We start from the raw sequence: 20,945 nt of genomic DNA on the forward strand, positions 1-20,945 counted from the left end.
ACAGTTGGAGCACCACTTTTAGAACCCAGTTACAGTCCATTCCAGAGCTGCGTGGCCAGGACAGACAGCTACACCTCTGATACTCTCAGCAATGCCTGAATCCATTCCAGGGACCTTGCTTTCAGCTCCCCAGCTTGGGGCACCCGGAGGAGCTCCCCGAAGAACAATTTCGGTGCGCGCCGGAGTTCTCCGAGTGTCCCAGCCCGGGGGGCAGCAACAGCACTGTCCCTCCAGGGGGGCCCAATCTCCCCCGAAATGCAGGGGGATCTTGCCCGTGTCCCAGACTGCTCCGGGGATCTGAGGGCCTTCCCGAGAACATCTCGGTGCCGGCGTGAAGGCCCAGAGATCCCTGGGCACACCAGGATAGCAGGCGCAGAGTCCCTGCCTGGGGCCAATTTGGCTGCCTCAAAACAGCTTGGCAAAGAAGCCTCTAGGACTCAGCTTGTTTTAGAAGCCAGGCATTCCTTGCTGACAAGACCCTGCACTGATCCCAGCCCACTGGGGGCCCTGGCCATCAGCTCCCACAGTGCACACAGAGGTGCCTCCGCTGCAGCTGATGGGAGGACTCAGCATTCCGTGAGGGTTCATTTTGTTCCCTGCGTTCCTGTTCCACGCTCAGGACGTTCCCCAGCACTTACAACCATACACACTTACCCTGATAAGGTTTCTGAGGGGCTTCATCAAGGGGCCTTCGAGGTCTTCTCTGTCTGGAGCATCCAAAGTCCCGAGTGTCTGCCTTAGGAACCTCAAGACAACTCACCTGCTGACAGAGGAACTTGGTGCTGCTTGGCTGCTGCCTCACTTCCCTTCTTCCTTCTTTCTTCACCTCGCTGGGTTAGTCCCTTTCAATCCTCTGGTTCTGGGCAGTTTCCACGCTACAGCCCACTGCAAAAAGTATCAGCTCTTGTTACACCTCAAAACTCAGACAGCATCCCCCCTTTTTTCCTGACACTTGGCCATTACCCCAAGGTCTCCTTATTTAAAGCACAGTTGGACTCCTCAGGGACTACAACAGCTACAGCCCTGAATCCTAACACAGGCTGAGGGACAAACACAGATGAGAATTGGAAGGATCCAGTTTGTTCTGCTGACCAATCCCAAGGAGGTTTCCAAACCTAAGATAAAGATGGCCAAGGTCCCTTTTCTGCCGCTTGAAGTGCTAGAAATGGGATCAGCCAGGCCTGCAAAGGCCCTTTCCACTTCACCTAGACAGGCTGGGAGTCCCACTGCCTGACAGGGACCCAACACCTGAGCAGGAATGGACGGGCTGGGGCGTCCAATCCATCGGCCGGGGCGTCACCGTCAATTCCGGGAGTTTCTGCAGGGCACATCCTAAAGGCAGCAAAGAATTATGAGGATCGTTTTTGCTTTCATGGGAATAGCTCCTGCAATAGGGGGAGTTGATAAGGCCTCCTGGTGCAAGAAGGACAGACTTATGGCCATCTATTCCAAGTATCTCAAAGCTCTCTGCACACCTTGTCCTTTGTTTTCCCTCCCAAACAAAGGGGCTTCAAACAGTGCTGCTGACAGGAGTTATTTCCTGCACGAGAGAGCTGCTGCTCTCTCTCTACAAACAGTTAGTTTCAGGAATTACAATTTCTATCCCCTCATTTTCCAATTTGATTTCTGCCTCAACTTTTCCACTAAGTCTCTTCCTAGCAAAGGTTTACGGGAGCTTGCAGATAAACACACTGAGGAATTACTCCTTGTTTTCCCACTTAAACTCCTGTCACATCCATCACCGTAACAGTGATTGGTTAATAATTGGTTAATTAAGCCAGTCCTTAATTCTGCCTCTCTTAAGGTTTAAGGAAGTTGGACCTGTGTCTGACCAGGACACGTGCAAACCAAACAGTGGGGACTGGAACCCACACCTTGCAATCCTACAGCTCTCACAAGTGCATTCAAGAGAAAACAGCCAACGGTACCATCACCACTCATTCCTTAATTCCAATCCCAGAGTCCTTTTACAGTTGGAGCACCACTTTTAGAACCCAGTTACAGTCCATTCCAGAGCTCCATGGCCAGGACACACAGCTACACCTCTGATACTCTCAGGAATGCCTGAATCCATTCCAGGGACCTTGCTTTCAGCTCCCCAGCTTGGGGCACCCAGAGGAGATCCCCGAAGAACAATTTCGGTGCGCGCTGGAGTTCTCCGAGTGTCCCAGCCCGGGGGGCAGCAACAGCACTGTCCCTCCAGGGGGGCCCAATCTGCCCCCGAAATGCAGGGGCATCTTGCCCGTGTCCCAGACTGCTCCGGGGATCTGAGGGCCTTCCCAAGAACATCTCGGTGCCGGCGTGAAGGCCCAGAGATCCCTGGGAACACCAGGAGAGCAGGCGCAGAGTCCCTGCCTGGGGCCAATTTGGCTGCCTGAAAACAGCTTGGCAAAGAAGCCTCTAAGACTCAGCTGGTGAGTTTTAGAAGCCAGGCATTCCTTGCTGACAACACCCTGCACTGATCCCAGCCCACCGGGGGCCCTGGCCATCAGCTCCCACAGTGCACACAGAGGTGCCTCCGCTGCAGCTCAGCATTCCCTGAGGGTTCATTTTGTTCCCTGCATTCCTGTTCCACGCTCAGGACGTTCCCCAGCACTTACAACCATACACACCTACCCTGATAAGGTTTCTGAGGGGCTTCATCAAGGGACCTTCGAGGTCTTCTCTGTCTGGAGCCCCCAAAGTCCCGAGTGCCTGCCTTAGGAGCCTCAAGACAACTCACCTGCTGACAGAGGAACTTGGTGCTGCTTGGCTGCTGCCTCACTTCCCTTCTTCCTTGTTTCTTCACCTCACTGGGTTAGTCCCTTTCAATCCTCTGGCTCAGCTCTGGGCACTTTCGACGCCACAGCCCCCTGCAAAAAGTATCAGCACTCGTTACACCTCAAAACTCAGACAGCATCCCCCCTTTTTTCCTGACACTTGGCCATTAGGCCAAGGTCTCCTTATTTAAAGCACAGTTGGACTCCTGAGGGACTACAACAGCTACAGCCCTGAATCCTAACACAGGCTGAGGGACAAACACGGATGATAACTTGGAAGGATCCAGTTTGTTCCGCTGGAATCCAAAGGAGCTTCCCCAACTCAAAAATAGGGTGCCCAAGGTCTCTTTTCTGCAACTTGAACTGCTAGAAATGGGATCAACCAGGCCTGCAAAGGCCCTTTCCACTTCACCTGGACAGGCTGGGAGTCCCACCGCCTGACAGGGACCCAGCGGCTGGGCAGGAACGGACGGGCTGGGGCGTCCAATCCATCGGCCGGGGTGTCAACGTCAATTCCGGGAGTTTCTGCAGGGCAGATCCTAAAAGCAGCAAAGAATGATGAGGATCGTTTTTGCTTTCATGGGAATAGCTCCTGCAATATGGGGAGTTGATAAGGCCTCCTGGTGCAACAAGGACAGACTTACGGCCATCTACTCAGAGTATCTACTAGCACTAAAAAGCTATCACTGTCCTCCTTCCAGGGCTAACTGGGAAAAAGGCTGCCTAAAGGCTGCCCTTGCACCATCTATCCAAGGCAGGAAACTCTTACAGGGGCTTTCAAAAGTTTGCATCAGTCTTACCACCCATCCATAGGGAGCAATCTAGAGTCCTCACTGTCCTACCGTTCCCAGGAAGGCACTTCATGGACTGCCTGTGGCTCAGGGAGGACTCAGGTGGCTTCTTGTCTTCCTTCCCCATTTCTGCATTTTCTCCTTCAAAAGCAAAGGTTTCTTGGCTTGCCTTGCTCCAGGAGATGCAGCAAAGGGCATCTTGAAATCTAAGACTGTCAGCTGCTCAACGTTGTCATTTCAGGTGCTTCTCTCACGTCCTGCACTGATCCATCCTCTTTGCCACTGGGTTTCTTTGCAGGTTCTTGCAGTCACATTCTGGAAGCAAAGCACAATGAGCAAATTTAGCTGTTACTGCAACCAATGCATTCTGGCACTGTGATTTTAAAGGATCCTGGGGTTGCCTTACCTAGAGAGATCTCAGCTTCATGGTAATACCTACAGGGTCTGCCCTTGTCCATTCTCCTGGAATTCCACTGGCCCACACCACAGGAACAGCTCCATGTGCCGCTTCAGTCGGGACGGTGCTGCTGACAGGAGTTATTTCCTGCACGAGAAGAGCTGCTGCTCTCACACAGTTAGTTTCAGCAACTACCATTTCAATCATCTCCCCCTTGTTCAATTTAATACCTGCCTCAACTTATCCAATCAATCTCTTCCTAGGAAAAGCTTAGGAATGCTTGCAAATAGACAAACTGACGAATTATCCAAGGTTTTCCCACTTTAATCCCTGTCACGCCACAGACCCTCACAGCGTCATTCCTGAATTCTCCCTCTCGTGTTAAGGGCTGAGGAAGCTGGACCTGTGTCTGACCAGGACACGTGCAAACCAAACGGTGGGGACTGGAACCCACACCTTGCACTCCTGCAGCTCTCACAACTGCATTCAAGAGAAAACAGCCAAGGTACCATCACCACTCATTCCTTCATTCCAATCCCACACTCCTTTTACAGTCAGAGCACCGCTTTTATAACCCAATTACGGCCAATGAAAGAGCTCCATGGCCAGGACAGACAGCTACACCTCTGATACTCTCAGCAATGCCTGAATCCATTCCAGGGACCTTGCTTTGAGCTCCCCAGCTTGGGGCACCCAGAGGAGCTCCCCGACGAACAATTTCGGTGCGCGCTGGAGTTCTCCGAGTGTCCCAGCCCGGGGGGCAGCAACAGCACTGTCCCTCCAGGGGGGCCCAATCTGCCTCCGAAATGCAGGGGGATCTTGCCCGTGTCCCGGACTGCTCCGGGGATCTGAGGGCCTTCCCGAGAACATCTCGGTGCCGGCGTGAAGGCCCAGAGATCCCTCGGAACACCAGGAGAGCAGGCTCAGAGTCCCTGCCTGGGGCCAATTTGGCTGCCTCAAAACAGCTCGGCAAAGAAGCCTCTAAGACTCAGCTGGTGAGTTTTAGAAGCCAGGCATTCCTACACACTGTAAGACATTTGAAGACCTTACTGATTGAAAAAGCAGAAAGCTTTTGTCATGGACACCTGAACTCTCACAGACACCGCTCCTTTCCCCTTTCAGTCCAAAATTATTCTCATGGTATCATTTAATGGGAAGTGCCCAGGAACCCCAGACTGGCAGCACCAGGAGCCCCCAGAACAGCTGGTGGGGCTGGAACCTCTTACCTTTGGTTGCTCACACCACGAGGCATTGGCAGAGCTGGACCCAAGTCAGTGAATTCCTTGTCCTGAAAGAGAGGAGAACGAATAATGAAGTGCACTGGGGAAGTCAAAGGCTCTTGGTTTTCACCTTCTCTTCTGATTACTCACTACAGGCCTTTCTTCTCTAAAGCCTGCTCCTACCTAGGAGAAGCTGAGTAATTCACAGAGTTGCTGTTTGTATCCCAGCTTCCCAATGGATTTCTCTCTCCCGGCAGCAGCAGCACCAACATTCCACAGGAAGCCCTGACTGAGGCTGGGAATGGACACAGAACAAGCCAAAAGGACAAAATCAGCACCAAAACACTCAACAAAAAAACAATTTAGAGTCACCTTTGTCTCCCTCCATGCAGGCAGAGGCTTTGGCATTCTAAGGCAAGCCCAGAGACCCCCAGAGAGCAGCAGCCCCTCAGCCCCACCACGGGCTCCCCCAGGCTCACCCAGCAAGCAAACCCAGCTCCTGCTGTGCAGCACAGCACGCAGGGGGGTGACCTCTGGGATCCCTCCCTGGGCGCTGCAGAGCATGCAGGCAGCAGGGCCAAGTCCTGCCCAGCCCCCAGGCACCACAGACACTGCAGCCCCAGCAGCAGGGGCATTTTCTGCCCCAGAAAAGCCAAGGTGAGCTGTGATTACCTGGAGTACCAAGGAACTCAGGGGAAGGCTCAATGGGCAGCACTGCCACTTACCAGACACATCCTTACTCCCAGCAATCAGTTCACACTTCAACACTTCACCAAGTCTGGGTGAGGACTCGCAGGGCCTGAAGGCTCACGCCGTGGTGTGGCACTCACGTGGTGTCTGTGGCAACCATTCTGCCACTCCAGAATGTTTTCTCCCAGGAAACACACCCATTCCACAGGTTACACATCTGACCAACATGCAGCAAGTGCCCTCCAATCCCACCAACAGCCTTCTTGCTGTCACCGCATCCTTACCCTGAGAAGGCAGGGGCAAGTCCACAGCTGTTGGAGCAGTTCCTGGGAATGCAATAAAACTCCCTTTCTTTGGACTGCACAAGGGCACGTGCTGAATCCCTGCATCGTCCCTTGGGAGCTGCAGCCCAGGCATATGTGTTTTCCAAGGCTGCAGGCTCCTGGCATCGCTGGGGACAGGACAGGATTTGGGCAGGACACTCAAAACATACTCACTGTGGACTCTCCAGCCCCAGCACTCCTGTAGCCATTTCCCACGGAGACTCACTTCTATTTCAAGGACTCCCATCAGGAAACGGATTCCTGTTCCCAGAAGCCAATTCCCAAGGCTCTTTTTACAACCTGCAAACCACAAGAAAGACCAAGGGCAGCTGCTGGCAGAGGACACAAAGAGGATTGTGGGGATCAGACACCTTTACCTGGGAGGGCTCCAAGTTTCACCTGCCATCCACAAGCAGCTCTGGGTTTTCATGCTGCTTTGCTTCACAGGGCCTTTTCTGCCAAGCTCCCTGCTGGAGGATTTTGTCTGGTCTTGAGACTTGTTTTACAAAGCTGAGCTTCACAAGAACTGAGGCACTTTTCATTATTCTGTACTCTTCCAGTGCTGCACTTGCCAGGATCCTTTGGGCACGAGGAACCTTCCAGAATGCTCCAAACCTTCACGGCCCACTTGTTCTTCTTGCCACAGTTGGACCAGCTCAGTGTCCCTGCAGAAAGAGAAAATTCAATGACTCTCTCTGAAATCAGAACCTCCCCTGCTTTGCTTTCCCATTCCATGTTTTGTTCCCTACACAACTGAAGCCCTTCCAGGCCTTGCCAAGTGGCAGCCAAGGAATCCAACCCAAGAACCTGCCAGGGAGCAGCGTCTGTGCCACAGCAACAGCATTCCAGGTCTGTCACTGCCAACCCTCCGCTTCTCCCAACAGCTCCAGTGGCACCAGAACTTGTCCTGAAGGCAGAAAGGCTCCTTTTGGGAGCACCACAAGCCATCTATACTGTAGCACTGGAATTCCATCTCTTGCATGGACAAGCTGGGAGAAGCAGGAAAGAAAGCCAGGACCTTACAGGTCAATTAGGGACATCCAGCAGCAGCTCCAATAAATGTACTGAGTCAACACCTCACCAAAGACACCGGACAGCAAGGGCCAACACCTTGACAATCACTTCAGTTTTCAATTTATAAAGCCAAATTAAAGCAAAGCTTTTCAGACACTTGGGAAGAGTCCATGCCATTGCAACCAGTTTGTGGGACTCATTCCCAGCCTGCTGAGGTTCATTTCCCACCTCACTCGTGGCTGCACTAGACCTGGTTACACACACACACACAGAAGGAGCTGCTGCAACTTGTCCAGTTTCCTGCTTCTCCTTGAAACTCCTCCAGTGTTTGCCCAGCTCTCCAGGGTCCATTCCTTTGCCCACTGGACTTGTTCCCAGCCCCAGGGCTGCCAGGGCCACCCTGGGCTCTCACCTGCCCTCACACTGAGTGACCTTTCCCAGCCCCGAGTCCATCCAGCACTGACCAAGCTGCTGGGGGCTGCAGTTCTCCCTGCTCCTTCCCTCCCTCTGCCTGGAGAACACCCCTTCCAGCTCCTGCACCCCCACCTCTTACCTCCCAGAACAGCAGAGCTGCATCCTCCTGGATCCTCCAGCTGGACGCTGCTGGCTCTGTGCAGTTCCCACCCTTCAGCAGGGATGGCAAAGGGAGCTGGGACACCACAGCCCCCAAACCTGCCCAGTCTCCAGCTGCTGAACAGACCTGGTGCTGTGCTGACAGGCAGGGCACTCAAGGAAACGACTCACCAGTCATAGAATAATAGAAACAGTTTAAACAAAGACAATCCAACACATCAGATAGAGATTTATGGGATAAAAAAGAAAATGAGCAAGGCATCAAATCCTGACTGCCCCGAGAGACAGAACTGTGGCTAAGCAGAAATCTCTCCCCCACGGCCCCCTCACGCTCCACCCCCAGCCCACAGGGCAGCTGGGCAGCCCCAGTGCAGCCGATCCCACAGTCTCCGGGAACTGCCACAATTCCTACGGGTGCATCCATCCACAGGAAAGGCTGCGGGGTGGCTACAAGAGGCTCCCGCTGGCCAGACTCTGACCGACAGAGCTGGCTTTAGGCCAAGCCTGGCACTGTCCGGTCGTGGGCACGGGCAGCTTCTTGTGAGCTCCAAGTTGGCCACCCCTGGAGCGCTGGTCAGGTGCCCCGGCAGGGACGAGGGTGGAGGGCACAGAACAGCTGCACACACCTGGCCTGCCTTTCTGCAGCAACACTCACACCAACTGCACACTTCAGCCAGGGCACCTGAGCACAGACAGCCTTCACCCTGTTCCTCAGGGGCAGCAGCCCCTGGGCAGCAACTCTCAGGGAACTTCTCATCCTTTCCCTTTGGTCCTTTGATCCCTGGTCAGGACAGAGGCGTGCAAGAAACAACTTCCTGGAGTTGATACCATAGACAACAACTCCCTATTGTTCATAAAATCAGTGTAATTACTATTAGTGGATTGAATATTTTTGAATAATTGAATAATTAGTGGATGAAAAAAAGTGTTCAGAAAACTTCCTATCAGATGGTGAGAATGCTGTAAATATGTCCCCCCAGAGGTGAGCAGTGAGTTGTTCTACCTGATGCCCAAAGGTCACCAATGGACCCCCTCTATTTACTCTTTGCATTTGGTGATCAGGTCAAGTCTTACGAAGCCACACTCGAGGGGGCCAGGTAAACATGCCCTGCCTGCCCTGCCCAGGGAAAAGGAACTGACCCCAGTGTTCCTCAGCACAAGGCAGCCCTTGGAAATATCCACTGCCCTTCCACAGTCAGGCACAGCAATAAGCACTCCACAAGGCTGCTGTGGCAGAGGACCAATCTGAAGCTCAGCTTTTCTCTGTACCACTTCACCTTGTTTGCCACCTCATCCTGTCCTCAAAACTTGCTGTCCTTGCACCTTTTTAGGCTGACCATCAGTTGAAGAGGCCTCCGCTCCAGCACCCACAAGGGCCTGAGCCCTTTGACAAGATGCATTTTTCCAAGGAATTCAAAGCTCCACCTGAGGGCCATGGGCTTTTCTCACCCACCCTTGTGCTGGAGCTCGGCCTTCACCTCACTCTGCCTTCGCTTCTTTCAGTGGCTGCACCATTTCCTGCCCTGCCTGGGCTGGAGCTCGGCATCCTGATCCCATCCCTGCCGGCCCCCGGAACCGCTGACTCAGCAATGGGGGGCCCTCCATTGCCAAGTGCACGGTCCCGTCGGGGCTCACGGGGGGAGCAGGAGGTCGAAGGGCTCCAGCCCTCCTGGGACAACCTTCCACCACTACAGCCAACAAAGGAGCCTCTCCAGCCCTGCCTCCGAAGGCATCCTGAACAAACCCAGCCCAGCTCCATGGGACAAACTGCTCCCTGTCTGCCCAGTCCAATCTGATCCCAGAGGCTCCCAGGTCATGCAGCCCAACTGTCCAGGAGATCACAGACTCTCTGGCCTTTACTTTAAACCTCTCCATAACACCAGGAAGTTCAGTCTGAGTAAAATCCTCCACCACATCAGGCCTGATGGGATAACCATCGGGGTCACCTTCCACTTTCTCTCCTGTTATTGGCTGTACTTCAGCAAACACTTCACCCTCTGAACCAGGCTCTAAAGCAGCTCAATCCTAAGCATGCCCACCCCAGTTCTTGTGATCCCAACCTATCCCTGCCTCTGCAGTCACAGCAGGCACTTGCCCACTTTGCTTCTCATATTTATATTAGGCTACCTGGAGAGTCACTTCTGCTCCTGTTTGACAACTGTCCAACCTGGCCCTTCATAGGCCACACCTGTTTTCCACTGGCCCACACGACAGAAACAACTCTGTCTACACACAGAGGTGTCTCCACTGCAGTTGATGTGAGGGGTCAGCATTACACGAGGGCTCATTTTGTTTCCTGCATTCCTGTTTCATATTCAGGACATTTCCCAACACCTGTTACTGTGCACACAAACTCTCATCAGGTCTCTGAGGGGCTCCATCAGGGGTCTCTGTTGGTCACCTACGCCTGGAGCCCCCAAAGTTCTAAGTGACCACCTTACAAGCTTCAAGTCACTTCACCTGGTTGCAGAGTAACTTAGTATTGCTCAGCTGCTGCCCAAGTTCCCCTCTTAATTCTTTCTTTAGAAAAGGAGCAAAAAGCATTAATGTGTGCACAGGAAAAAGGGGAACAGAGGTGGGGACAGGGGGTTGGGGTGTGTGGCAGAGCCGGGATAGGGGAGGAGGAGGAGGCCGGAGGAGCCGGGGGGGGGGCCGGGGTGTGCAAGAAGGCAGTGACTGGGACCAGGGGGAGGCAGCGTGTGGGAACAGCCAGGATGGAGAAGGAGAAAGCAGGGGAGAGAGGACTGGGGTGTGCGGCAGAGGACGGAGAGAGAACAGAACCAGGCAGGGTGAGAGAGCCAGGGAGGGTGGAGGACAGAGGAACAAGAACGAAGGTTGGGGAGGCCGGAGTGGCTCTGCGGGCAGGGACAGAATATAAGGGAGGACCGGGTTGGGGAGGGAACAAAAAAAGGGGGAAGAATAAAAGAAAAACTAGGAATAAAACAAATTATACAAACCAAAGTAAAGAAAAGAGCCACAGCAGCGAAAGGCCCCTGCAGCGTTGCTGCTTCCTGCGCACTGCCCGAGCAAATGGCACCCGGAGGTGAGTTCCAGCCCTTAAATACCCCCGCCCCGACCCGCCATCCCCGCCCGTCCCCGCCCCGCGCACCTGTGCGGGCCCCTCCCCGCGCACCTGTGCGGGCCCCGCCCCGCCCCGGCCCCGCCCCGGCCGCGCCGCTCAAAAGCGGCAGAACCGCCCCGCTCCGCTGGTTCAGAGGATGCTCGTCTCAGGGCGCGGACGGACCGACTCGCTAAGCGGAGACAGCACTGGTGGAGCGAGGCTGCGGATGGGGCTCCGTATTAGGACTGGGATCGGGATCAGGACCGGCGCCAGGACCGCCACCGGAGGAGCGAGGTTGGCTTGGGGCTGGGAAGGGGCTCGGGAGCACGATGGGCACCGGGACCGGCGCATCTGCCCCGGCGCGGCCGGCAGGAGCCGTTCCGGGGCGGTCGCTGGGACCGAGGCGGGCGGGGCCGCTCGGGCCGGGGCTCTGCCGGGGCCCGGGGCCGGGAGAACGGCGGCGCTTCCCTCGTCCGTCCTCGTGGGGACGCGCCGGGCCCGCCCGGGACCCCCGAACTCGCCGGGCCCCCAGCGCCGCCCGCGCCCCCCGCGGGGTCAGAGCCCCCGGCTCGGGCACCCCGGCCCCAGCGCATCCCCCCCGGAGAGAACACCGCCCGCCTGCCCCTGCTCCGCGGCCGCAATGCCGCGGGCTTCCCGCCCGCAGTGCCCCCGGGAACGGGGGATCTGGGGCCCGCCGAGGCTCCGGGCACGGGCCCGCTCCGGCCGTGGGGAGCCGGGGCCCGTGCCGGGGCAGGGAAGAACGCTTCCTTTCCTCCTTCCTCCCGTGCTCCGGGACCCCGAGCGGAGCTGCCCGCCTGTCCCCGTGTCCCTGTGTCTGTCCACAGGCAGCCCCAGGAGCTGGCGCTGACCGTGCCGCGGCTCGGGCACAGGCTGGGCCCGCCTCTGCCTTCGCAACGGCCGCAATTTCCCACAGCGATTCTTTTACCTCGCTCCGAGGCACGGGCGTTTGGCCGAGGGTCGCCGTCTGGTCCCGCCTGCAGGGGACCTGCTCAGCTCCAGGTGAGCGCTTGCAAGCCAAAATGCCGGGGGGATGCCGGCTCGGGGCCGCTTTTCGGGCCCGGAGCTGGACGGAGCCCTCGGCGGCTCCTGCTTCCTGCCAGGAATGTTCTCGGGGCTCCCTGTGCGCTCCGGAGCAGCCGGGCAGGGAAGGCGGGCCGGCAGGAGGACGGAGCACCAGGCAGCGAGCCGGCCCTCCTTGTGCTTCCTCTTGGCAGGGGACGGAGGAGCCGTGCCCTGCACTGCCCTGCTCCGGAGCGTCCGGAGCTGGGGGAATCCCACCCGCAGCCGCGGCACTGCCAGCACAGCTCGTGGCAGCAGGGATGGAGCAGCTCCGGGCCAGCCCTCGCAGCGGGCACGAGCTGGATTTGTCTGCCAGGCACGGCTCGTCTGCAGAATTCCCATCCGTGCCCGTGGAACGGGGCAGCTGGGCGGGGTTTGGGGCCGCTGTGCTGGGCTGCGGGGGCTGGGTAAGCCCGTTCCCTGCCGGGGAGCCCCGGGGGCAGCCGTGGCGGGGCTGAGGGGCTGTTGCTCTCTCGGTCTATCAGGGTTTGCCTTGGAACTCCAAAACCTTTCCCCGTGCAGGGCTATGAGGCAAGGGCTGTTCGAACTAGGTTTTTTGGTGCCGACTTCATGTTCTTTCTTCATTCTGCGTCAGTTTCCAGCTTTCCTCGTGGTTTCCCCTGGTGCTGGCAGAGCGTGGCGAGTTGTGCTTCCTACTGGGAGAGAGAAGGACCTTGGAAAGCTGCTCTGCTACCACAGCTGTGCCGAGCCTGGGAGTTTGTACCGGTAAGAACAGGGCTTATACTGCCAGTGAGGAACTGGGTTTTGCTGTTGGAAGATGGAATATGTATAAGCCTTTGAAATCCAAGGCAAGGCAGAAGCTGGGAGGGACCCTGAGCAGGTTTGGTGGCACGACAGCAGCTTCAAAAGACCTTGACTATGGGAGAAGTGTCCAGGAAACATTGCTCCTTTTTTGCAGGGAGGCAGTTTGCAAGGACAGGGAGGGTGCTGTGCTCTCTGGCAAAACTACGCAGGGTGGGATGTCCACAGGGTGAGGAAATCTTGGCCACGTGTGGGCTGCAGAAAAGGTGTGTGGGTGCCTGTGTGTGACAGCTGCGCGTATGCAGGAAGGGGATTCTAGTGCCACTTGAACTTGTAGGGAGTCCAAAAGGGCACAGTTGTCTGAAAAAGGCAAAAGCTCTCAGCCTCTGTTATCACCTGCACTAAAGGAGATCAAAATTTCTCCTCCTCGTTTGCAGACTGCACAAAACTCCCGGGAAAGGAAGCTCGAGGTTCCAACTCAGCTTTATGCTAAAGGTTTCCTTCCTCCTCTCTCAGCAGGATGTCAAGTGCCACCCTGTCCCTGAGGTTACTGTTGTTCCTGCTGGGAGAGCACGGGGTGGATGGAAAGGATCCCCAGGCATGTGCAGGCACAAGGAGCTCGTCCTACTGTGATTTTCCTACAGCCCTCAAAGGTTGGGCTTTCAGGTACCCTGGGTAATGTGCCAGCTCTCCTGCTGGAGCTTTTCTATGGAATATTTGAACACAAAGAGTAAACTGAAGTCAGGTCTGCTCTGGAGCGTGCAAAACTTGTGCAAAACTCTTTCCCCCTGTTTATTTTCTGTCCTGGAAAGCAGAGGCTGGGGTTCCTGGGCACTTCCTATTAAATGATACCATGAAACAAATTTTGTGCAGAAAGGGGAAAGGAGCTGTCTGTGAGAGGTCATCTGGCCATGACAAAAGTTTTCTGCATTTTCACTCAGTAAGGTCTTAAAATATCTTAGTGTGTAGGAATGCCTGGCTTCTAAAACTCACCAGCTGAGTCTTAGAGGCTTCTTTGCCGAGCTGTTTTGAGGCAGCCAAATTGGCCCCAGGCAGGGACTCTGCGCCTGCTATCCTGGTGTGCCCAGGGATCTCTGGGCCTTCACGCCGGCACCGAGATGTTCTCGGGAAGGCCCTCAGATCCCCGGAGCAGTCTGGGACACGGGCAAGATCCCCTTGCATTTCGGGGGCAGATTGGGCCCCCCTGGAGGGACAGTGCTGTTGCTGCCCCCCGGGCTGGGACACTCGGAGAACTCCAGCGCGCACCGAAATTGTTCTTCGGGGAGCTCCTCTGGGTGCCCCAAGCTGGGGAGCTCAAAGCAAGGTCCCTGGAATGGATTCAGGCATTCCTGAGAGTATCAGAGGTGTAGCTGTCTGTCCTGGCCATGGAGCTCTGGAATGGACTGTAACTGGGTTCTAAAAGTGGTGCTCCAGCTGCAAAAGAAGTGTGGGATTGGGATAAAGGAATGAGTGGTGATGGTACCGTTGGCTGTTTTCTCTTCAGTGGAATTGTGAGAGCTGCAGGAGTGCAAGGTGTGGGTTCCAGTCCCCAGCATTTGGTTTGCACATGTGTTAGTCAGACACAGGTCCAGCTTAATTAGTCCTTAACAAAGGCAGAATTAAGGACTGGCTTAATTAACCAATTAATTAACCAATCACTATTAAGGTGATGGGTGGGACAAGGGTTTAACTGGGAAAACAAGGAGTAATTCCTCAGTTGTTTATTTGCCAAGCTCCCCTAAACCTTTGCTAGGAAGAGATTGATTGGGAAAGTTGAGGCAGAAATCAAATTGAACAATGGAGAGATTGAAATTGTAATTCCTGCAACTAACTGTGTGAGAGCAGCAGCTCTTCTCGTGCAGGAAATAACTCCTGTCAGCAGCACCGTCCTGACTGAAGTGGCAGAAGATGGAGTTGTTCCTGTGGTGTGGGCCAGTGGAATTCCAGGAGAATGGACAAGGGCAGACCCTGTAGGTATTCCCATGAAGCTGAGATCTCTCTAGGTAAGGCAACCCCAGGATCCTTTAAAATCACAGTGCCAGAATGCATTGGTTGCAGTAACAGCTGAATTTGCTCATTGTGCTTTGCTTCCAGAATGTGACTGCAAGAACCTGCAAAGAAACCCAGTGGCAAAGAGGATGGATCAGTGCAGGACGTGAGAGAAGCACCTGAAATGACAAAGTTGAGCAGCTGACAGTCTTAGATTTCAAGATGCCCTTTGCTGCATCTCCTGGAGCAAGGCAAGCCAAGAAACCTTTGCTTTTGAAGGAGAAAATGCAGAAATGGGGAAGGAAGACAAGAAGCCACCTGAGTCCTCCGTGAGCCACAGGCAGTCCATGAAGTGCCTTCCTGGGAATGGTAGGACGGTGAGGACTCTGGATTGCTCCCCATGGATGTGTGGTAAGACTGATACAAACTTTTGAAACCCCCTGTAAGAGTTTCCTGCCTTGGGTAGATGGTGCAAGGGCAGCCTTTAGGCAGCTCAGGCATTCCCTGAGGAGAGCTCTGGCTCTGCCACATCTCTCTGAACTGTTTGAAGCCCCTTTGTTTGGGAGGGAAAATAAAGCATAAGGTGTGCAGAGAGCTTTTGAGATACTTTGAATAGATGGCCATAAGTCTGTCCTTGTTGCACCAGGAGGCCTTATCAACTCCCCATATTGCAGGAGCTATTCCCATGAAAGCAAAAACGATCCTCATAATTCTTTGCTGCTTTTAGGATCTGCCCTGCAGAAACTCCCGGAATTGACGGTGACGCCCCGACCGATGGATTGGACGCCCCAGCCCGTCCGTTCCTGCCCAGCCGTTGGGTCCCTGTCAGGCGGTGGGACTCCCAGCCTGTCCAGGTGAAGTGGAAAGGGCCTTTGCAGGCCTGGTTGATCCCATTTCTAGCAGTTCAAGTGGCAGAAAAGGGACCTTGGGCATCTTTATCTTAGGTTAGGAAAACTCCTTTGATTGGTCAGCAGAACTAACTGGATCCTTCCAATTCTCATCCGTATTTGTCCCTCAGCCTGTGTTAGGATTCAGGGCTGTAGCTGTTGTAGTCGCTCAGGAGTCCAACTGTGCTTTAAATAAGGAGACCTTGGCCTAATGGCCAAGTGTCAGGAAAAAAGGGGGGATGCTGTCTGAGTTTTGAGGTGTAACGAGTGCTGATACTTTTTGCAGGGGGCTGTGGCGTGGAAACTGCCCAGAGCTGAGCCAGAGGATTGACAGGGACTAACCCAGCGAGGTGAAGAAACAAGGAAGAAGGGAAATGAGGCAGCAGCCAAGCAGCACCAAGTTCCTCTGTCAGCAGGTGAGTTGTTTTGAGGCTCCTAAGGCAGACACTCGGGACTTTGGATGCTCCAGACAGAGAAGACCTCCAAGGCCCCTTGATGAAGCCCCTCAGAAACCTTATCGGGGTAGGTGTGTATGGTTGTAAGTGCTGGGGAATGTCCTGAGCGTGGAACAGGAACGCAGGGAACAAAATGAACCCTCACGGAATGCTGAGTCCTCCCATCAGCTGCAGCGGAGGCACCTCTGTGTGCACTGTGGGAGCTGATGGCCAGGACCCCCGGTGGGCTGGGATCAGTGCAGGGTGTTGTCAGCAAGGAATGCCTGGCTTCTAAAACTCACCAGCTGAGTCTTAGAGGCTTCTTTGCCAAGCTGTTTTGAGGCAGCCAAATTGGCCCCAGGCAGGGACTCTGCGCCTGCTCTCCTGATGTTCCGAGGGATCTCTGGGCCTTCACGCCGGCACCGAGATGTTCTCGGGAAGGCCCTCAGATCCCCGGAGCAGTCTGGGACACGGGCAAGATCCCCCTGCATTTCGGGGGCAGATTGGGCCCCCCTGGAGGGACAGTGCTGTTGCTGCCCCCCGGGCTGGGACACTCGGAGAACTCCAGCGCGCACCGAAATTGTTCTTCGGGGAGCTCCTCTGGGTGCCCCAAGCTGGGGAGCTGAAAGCAAGGTCCCTGGAATGGATTCAGGCATTCCTGAGAGTATCAGAGGTGTAGCTGTCTGTCCTGGCCATGGAGCTCCGGAATGGACTGTAACTGGGTTCTAAAAGTGGTGCTTTGACTGTAAAAGGAATCTGGGATTGGAATTAAGGAATGAGTGGTGATGGTACCGTTGGCTGTTTTCTCTTGAATGCAGTTGTGAGAGCTGCAGGAGTGCAAGGTGTGGGTTCCAGTCCCCACCGTTTGGTTTGCACGTGTCCTGGTCAGACACAGGTCCAGCTTCCTCAGTCCTTAACACAACCGAGGGAGAATTAGGGGATGGCACTGGGAAGGTGGTTGGTGTGACAGAGGTGAAAGTGGGAAACGTTGGCTAATTCCTCAGTTTGTCTATTTGCCAAAAATACCAAAACCTCTGCCAGGCAGAGATTGGTTGGAAAAGTTGAGGCAGAAATTAAATTGGAAAATGGGTGATGGGCAGTTGGGCTGCATGAGCTGGGAGCCTCTGGGATCAGATTGGACTGGGCAGACAGGGAGCAGTTTGTCCCGTGGAGTTGGGCTGGGTTTGTTCAGGATGCCTTTGGAGGCAGGGCTGGAGAGGCTCCTTTGTTGGCTGTAGTGGTGGAAAGTTGTCCCAGGAGGGCTGGAGCCCTTCGACCTCCTGCTCCCCCCGTGAGCCCCGACGGGACCGTGCACTTGGCAATGGAGGGCCCCCCATTGCTGAGTCAGCGGTTCCGGGGGCCGGCAGGAATGGGATCAGGATGCCGAGCTCCAGCCAAGGCAGGGCAGGAAATGGTGCAGCCACTGAAAGAAGCGAAGGCAGAGTGAGATGAAGGCCAAGCTCCAGCACAAGGGTGGGTGAGAAAAGCCCATGGCCCTCAGGTGGAGCTTTGAATTCCTTGGAAAAATGCATCTTGTCAAAGGGCTCAGGCCCTTGTGGGTGCTGGAGCAGAGGCCTCTTCAACTGATGGTCAGCCTAAAAAGGTGCAAGGACAGCAAGTTTTGACGATAGGATGAGGTGGCAAACAAAGTGAGGTGGTACAGAGAAAAGCTGAGCTTCAGATTGGTCCTCTGCCACAGCAGCCTTGTGGAGTGCTTATTGCTGTGCCTGACTGTGGAAGGGCAGTGGATATTTCCAAGGGCTGCCTTGTGCTGAGGAACACTGGGGTCAGTTCCTTTTCCCTGGGCAGGACAGGCAGGGCATGTTTACCTGGCCCCCTCAAGGGTGGCTGGATAAGGCTTGATCACCAAATGCAAAGAGTAAATAGAGGGGGTCCATTGGTGACCTTTGGGCATCAGGTAGAACAACTCACTGCTCACCTCTGGGGGGACATATTTACAGCATTCTCACCATCTGATAGGAAGTTTTGGAACACTTTATTCCATCCATTAATCATAGTAATTACACTGATTTTATGAACAATAGGGAGTTGTTGTCTATGGTATCAACTCCAGGAAGTTGTTTCTTGCACGCCTCTGTCCTGACCAGGGATCAAAGGACCAAAGGGAAAGGATGAGAAGTTCCCTGAGAGTTGCTGCCCAGGGGCTGCTGCCCCTGAGGAACAGGGTGAAGGCTGTCTGTGCTCAGGTGCCCTGGCTGAAGTGTGCAGTTGGTGTGAGTGTTGCTGCAGAAAGGCAGGCCAGGTGTGTGCAGCTGTTCTGTGCCCTCCACCCTCGGCCCTTAGCCACAGTTCTGTCTCTTGGGGCAGTCAGGATTTGATGCCTTGCTCATTTTCTTTTTTATCCCATAAATCTGTATCTGATGTGTTGGATTGTCTTTGTTTAAACTGTTCCTATTATTCTATGACCGGTGAGTCGTTTCCTTGAGTGCCCTGCCTGTCAGCACAACACCAGGTCTGTTCAGCAGCTGGAGACTGGGCAGGTTTGGGGGCTGTGGTGTCCCAGCTCCCTTTGCCATCCCTGCTGAAGGGTGGGAACTGCACAGAGCCAGCAGCGTCCAGCTGGAGGATCCAGGAGGATGCAGCTCTGCTGTTCTGGGAGGTAAGAGGTGGGGGTGCAGGAGCTGGAAGGGGTGTTCTCCAGGCAGAGGGAGGGAAGGAGCAGGGAGAACTGCAGCCCCCAGCAGCTCGGTCAGTGCCGGATGGACTCGGGGCTGGGAAAGGTCACTCAGTGTGAGGGCAGGTGAGAGCCCAGGGTGGCCCTGGCAGCCCTGGGGCTGGGAACAAGTCCAGTGGGCAAAGGAATGGACCCTGGAGAGCTGGGCAAACAGCTGGAGGAGTTTCAAGGAGAAGCAGGAAACTGGACAAGTTGCAGCAGCTCCTTCTGTGTGTGTGTGTGTAACCAGGTCTAGTGCAGCCACGAGTGAGGTGGGAAATGAACCTCAGCAGGCTGGGAATGAGTCCCACAAACTGGTTACAAGGGGATTGAGTCTTCCAAAGTGTCTGAGAAGCTTTGCTTTAATTTGGCTTTATAAATTGCAAACTGAAGTGATTGTCAAGGTGTTGGCCCTTGCTGTCCTGTGTCTTTGGGGATGTGTTGAGTCAGTACCTTTATCGGAGCTGCTGTTGGATGTCCCTAATTGACCTGTAAGGTCCTGGCTTTCTTCCCTGCTTCTCCCAGCTTCTCCATGCAGGAGATGGAATTCCAGGGCTGCAGTATAGATGGCTCGTGGTGCTCCCAAAAGGAGCCTTTCTGCCTTCAGGACAAGTTCTGGTACCACCAGAGCTGTTGGGGAAGCGGAGGGTCAGCAGTGCCAGGCCTGGAATGCTGTTGCTGTGGCACAGAGGCTGCTCCCTGGCAGGTTCTTGGGTTGGGTTCCTTGGCTGCCACTTGACAAGGCCTGGAAGGACCTCAGTTGTGCAGGGAACAAAACATGGAATGGGAAAGCAAAGCAGGGGAGGTTCTGGTTTTAGAGAGAATCATTGAATTTTCTCTTTCTGCAGGGACCCTGAGCTGGTCCAACTGTGGCAAGAAGAACAAGTGGGCCGTGAAGGTTTGGAGCAGTCTGGAAGGTTCCTCGTGCCCAAAGGATCCTGGCAAGTGAAGTCCTGGAAGAGTATGGAATATTGAAAAGTGCCTCAGTTCTCCTGAAGCTCAACTTTCTAAAATATCCATGAAGATAAAATTCCTCTCCAAGGAGCTGTTGGGTCCCAAATCCTCTTGGAGGGAGAGGCAGAAACTCCCACTGCTGCTGGGGCTGAACTGCTTGCAGTGCCCAGGTAGGACTTGGCCCTGATGTCTGAGTGCTCTCCAGTCCCCCAGGATGGATCCCAACTGTCAGCCCCTGGCTCCATAACTTGAGGAGAGGGTGTTCCTGCAAGCCCAGCTGCTGTGCTGGTGGTCCTGTGTGCACCTCTTGCCCTGGCCTGCTGTGAATGTATTTGTGTTGCAGCTCAGTAAAGTCCCAATAAAGTGGTGATTGTGTGATTTTGGTGTCAGTTCCACTTAGTTCTGCTTTCCCTTGCCCAATGGCTTTTCCCCACTGTGATTGTTTTTATTATTATTATTATTGTTTGTGATATTTTTGTCTCTATTATTGCACTACATTAACTGTGGATGTTTTTCAGGAGCACTGAGCGTGTTTAGTGAGGCAAACCTGAATTGCACAGTCAGAATGCTTGTGGGTAAGATTTACCCTCTAAAACACGAGCATCTGACTCCAAAAGAGTGTTTTTAAGAAACTGGAGTTTTTTATGGGAGAGGGAGTGTTGAGAGGCAGAATCAGGGTCTCTGGAGAGTCCCCCCTCTGTGCCCCAGAGGAGATTGCTTTGTGAGACTCCTCCTATCAGCTTGTTTATTTGACTGGCAGCAGTGGGCACTGGCTTTTTGATGTTTAGGGGGCAGGCCTTTTTTTTTTTTTTTTTTTTTTTGCTACTTCTCATAATTTTTTGTGCCTAGAAAGCTCAGCGGCTCTGAGAGCCTTGGTTTTATTTACTCTTTAACAGTGATTTTTTTTTTGGGATGCTGCACTTGGACCTGGCGGCCACTGGATGCCAGTGCCGTTCCACGCGAGAACAAGCTCGCCGCTGAGCAGATCCGGAGCTTGGAACGAAATGTTTTCAGGAATTTGGGCGCCTTGCCAGTTGTTAAATATAGCGCTGCTCGTCAGAGCCGCTGGTCCCTCTCTCCGGGGCTGCTCTCCTTCCGTGTGGAGCGGCTCGGGCCTCGCCTACGAGCCCGGGAGATGGGCAGAACTCCGCCTTTTTTATTTCACTGTCGTGGGACACAAACTTCTCTGAACTTGGCAAACTTGCCTCCCGTACCAAGTCCTATCCCAGCCCTCCCCCAGGGAGAGGCTGTCTGAGCCCTGCATTGGCCCCCACCTGCATTGGTGGGGTTTTTTTGAGCTGGGTTGTGGGTTTGAGATTCCTTGAAAAATCATTCTG

At 54.6% G+C, this 20,945-nt stretch overlaps 2 long non-coding RNA genes across 20 annotated transcripts; one reads left to right on the top strand and one right to left on the bottom strand.

The window, feature by feature from the left end:
• Positions 1-3: 3 nt before the first annotated feature.
• On the bottom strand, positions 4-10,732 carry LOC126634810 (uncharacterized). Of its 17 annotated transcripts, none has more exons than XR_007627449.1 (11): positions 7,748-10,732; positions 6,558-6,845; positions 6,407-6,480; positions 5,893-6,308; positions 5,351-5,462; positions 5,174-5,235; positions 3,957-4,094; positions 3,560-3,865; positions 3,172-3,298; positions 2,044-2,852; positions 4-74 (listed from the first exon to the last, which is right to left on the bottom strand). It is a non-coding gene; the product is annotated as an uncharacterized LOC126634810 (long non-coding RNA). The 17 variants fall into 17 exon arrangements; XR_007627451.1 differs by having other exon boundaries at positions 10-114; positions 2,084-2,852; XR_007627450.1 differs by lacking the exon at positions 4-74 and adding an exon at positions 595-689 and having other exon boundaries at positions 2,652-2,852.
• A 2,616-nt stretch (positions 10,733-13,348) lies between these two features.
• On the top strand, positions 13,349-19,986 carry LOC126634811 (uncharacterized). 3 transcript variants are annotated; one of them, XR_007627455.1, is made up of 5 exons: positions 13,349-14,673; positions 14,765-15,070; positions 15,387-15,513; positions 15,833-18,600; positions 19,503-19,986. It is a non-coding gene; the product is annotated as an uncharacterized LOC126634811 (long non-coding RNA). The 3 variants fall into 3 exon arrangements; XR_007627456.1 differs by having other exon boundaries at positions 14,765-15,036; XR_007627457.1 differs by having other exon boundaries at positions 13,349-14,640.
• Positions 19,987-20,945: the final 959 nt, after the last annotated feature.

The sequence above is a fragment of the Myiozetetes cayanensis genome, unplaced genomic scaffold (assembly GCF_022539395.1).
Source record: "Myiozetetes cayanensis isolate MyiCay16 unplaced genomic scaffold, myiCay2020 scf10, whole genome shotgun sequence".
NCBI classification, from domain to species: Eukaryota; Metazoa; Chordata; class Aves; order Passeriformes; family Tyrannidae; genus Myiozetetes; species Myiozetetes cayanensis.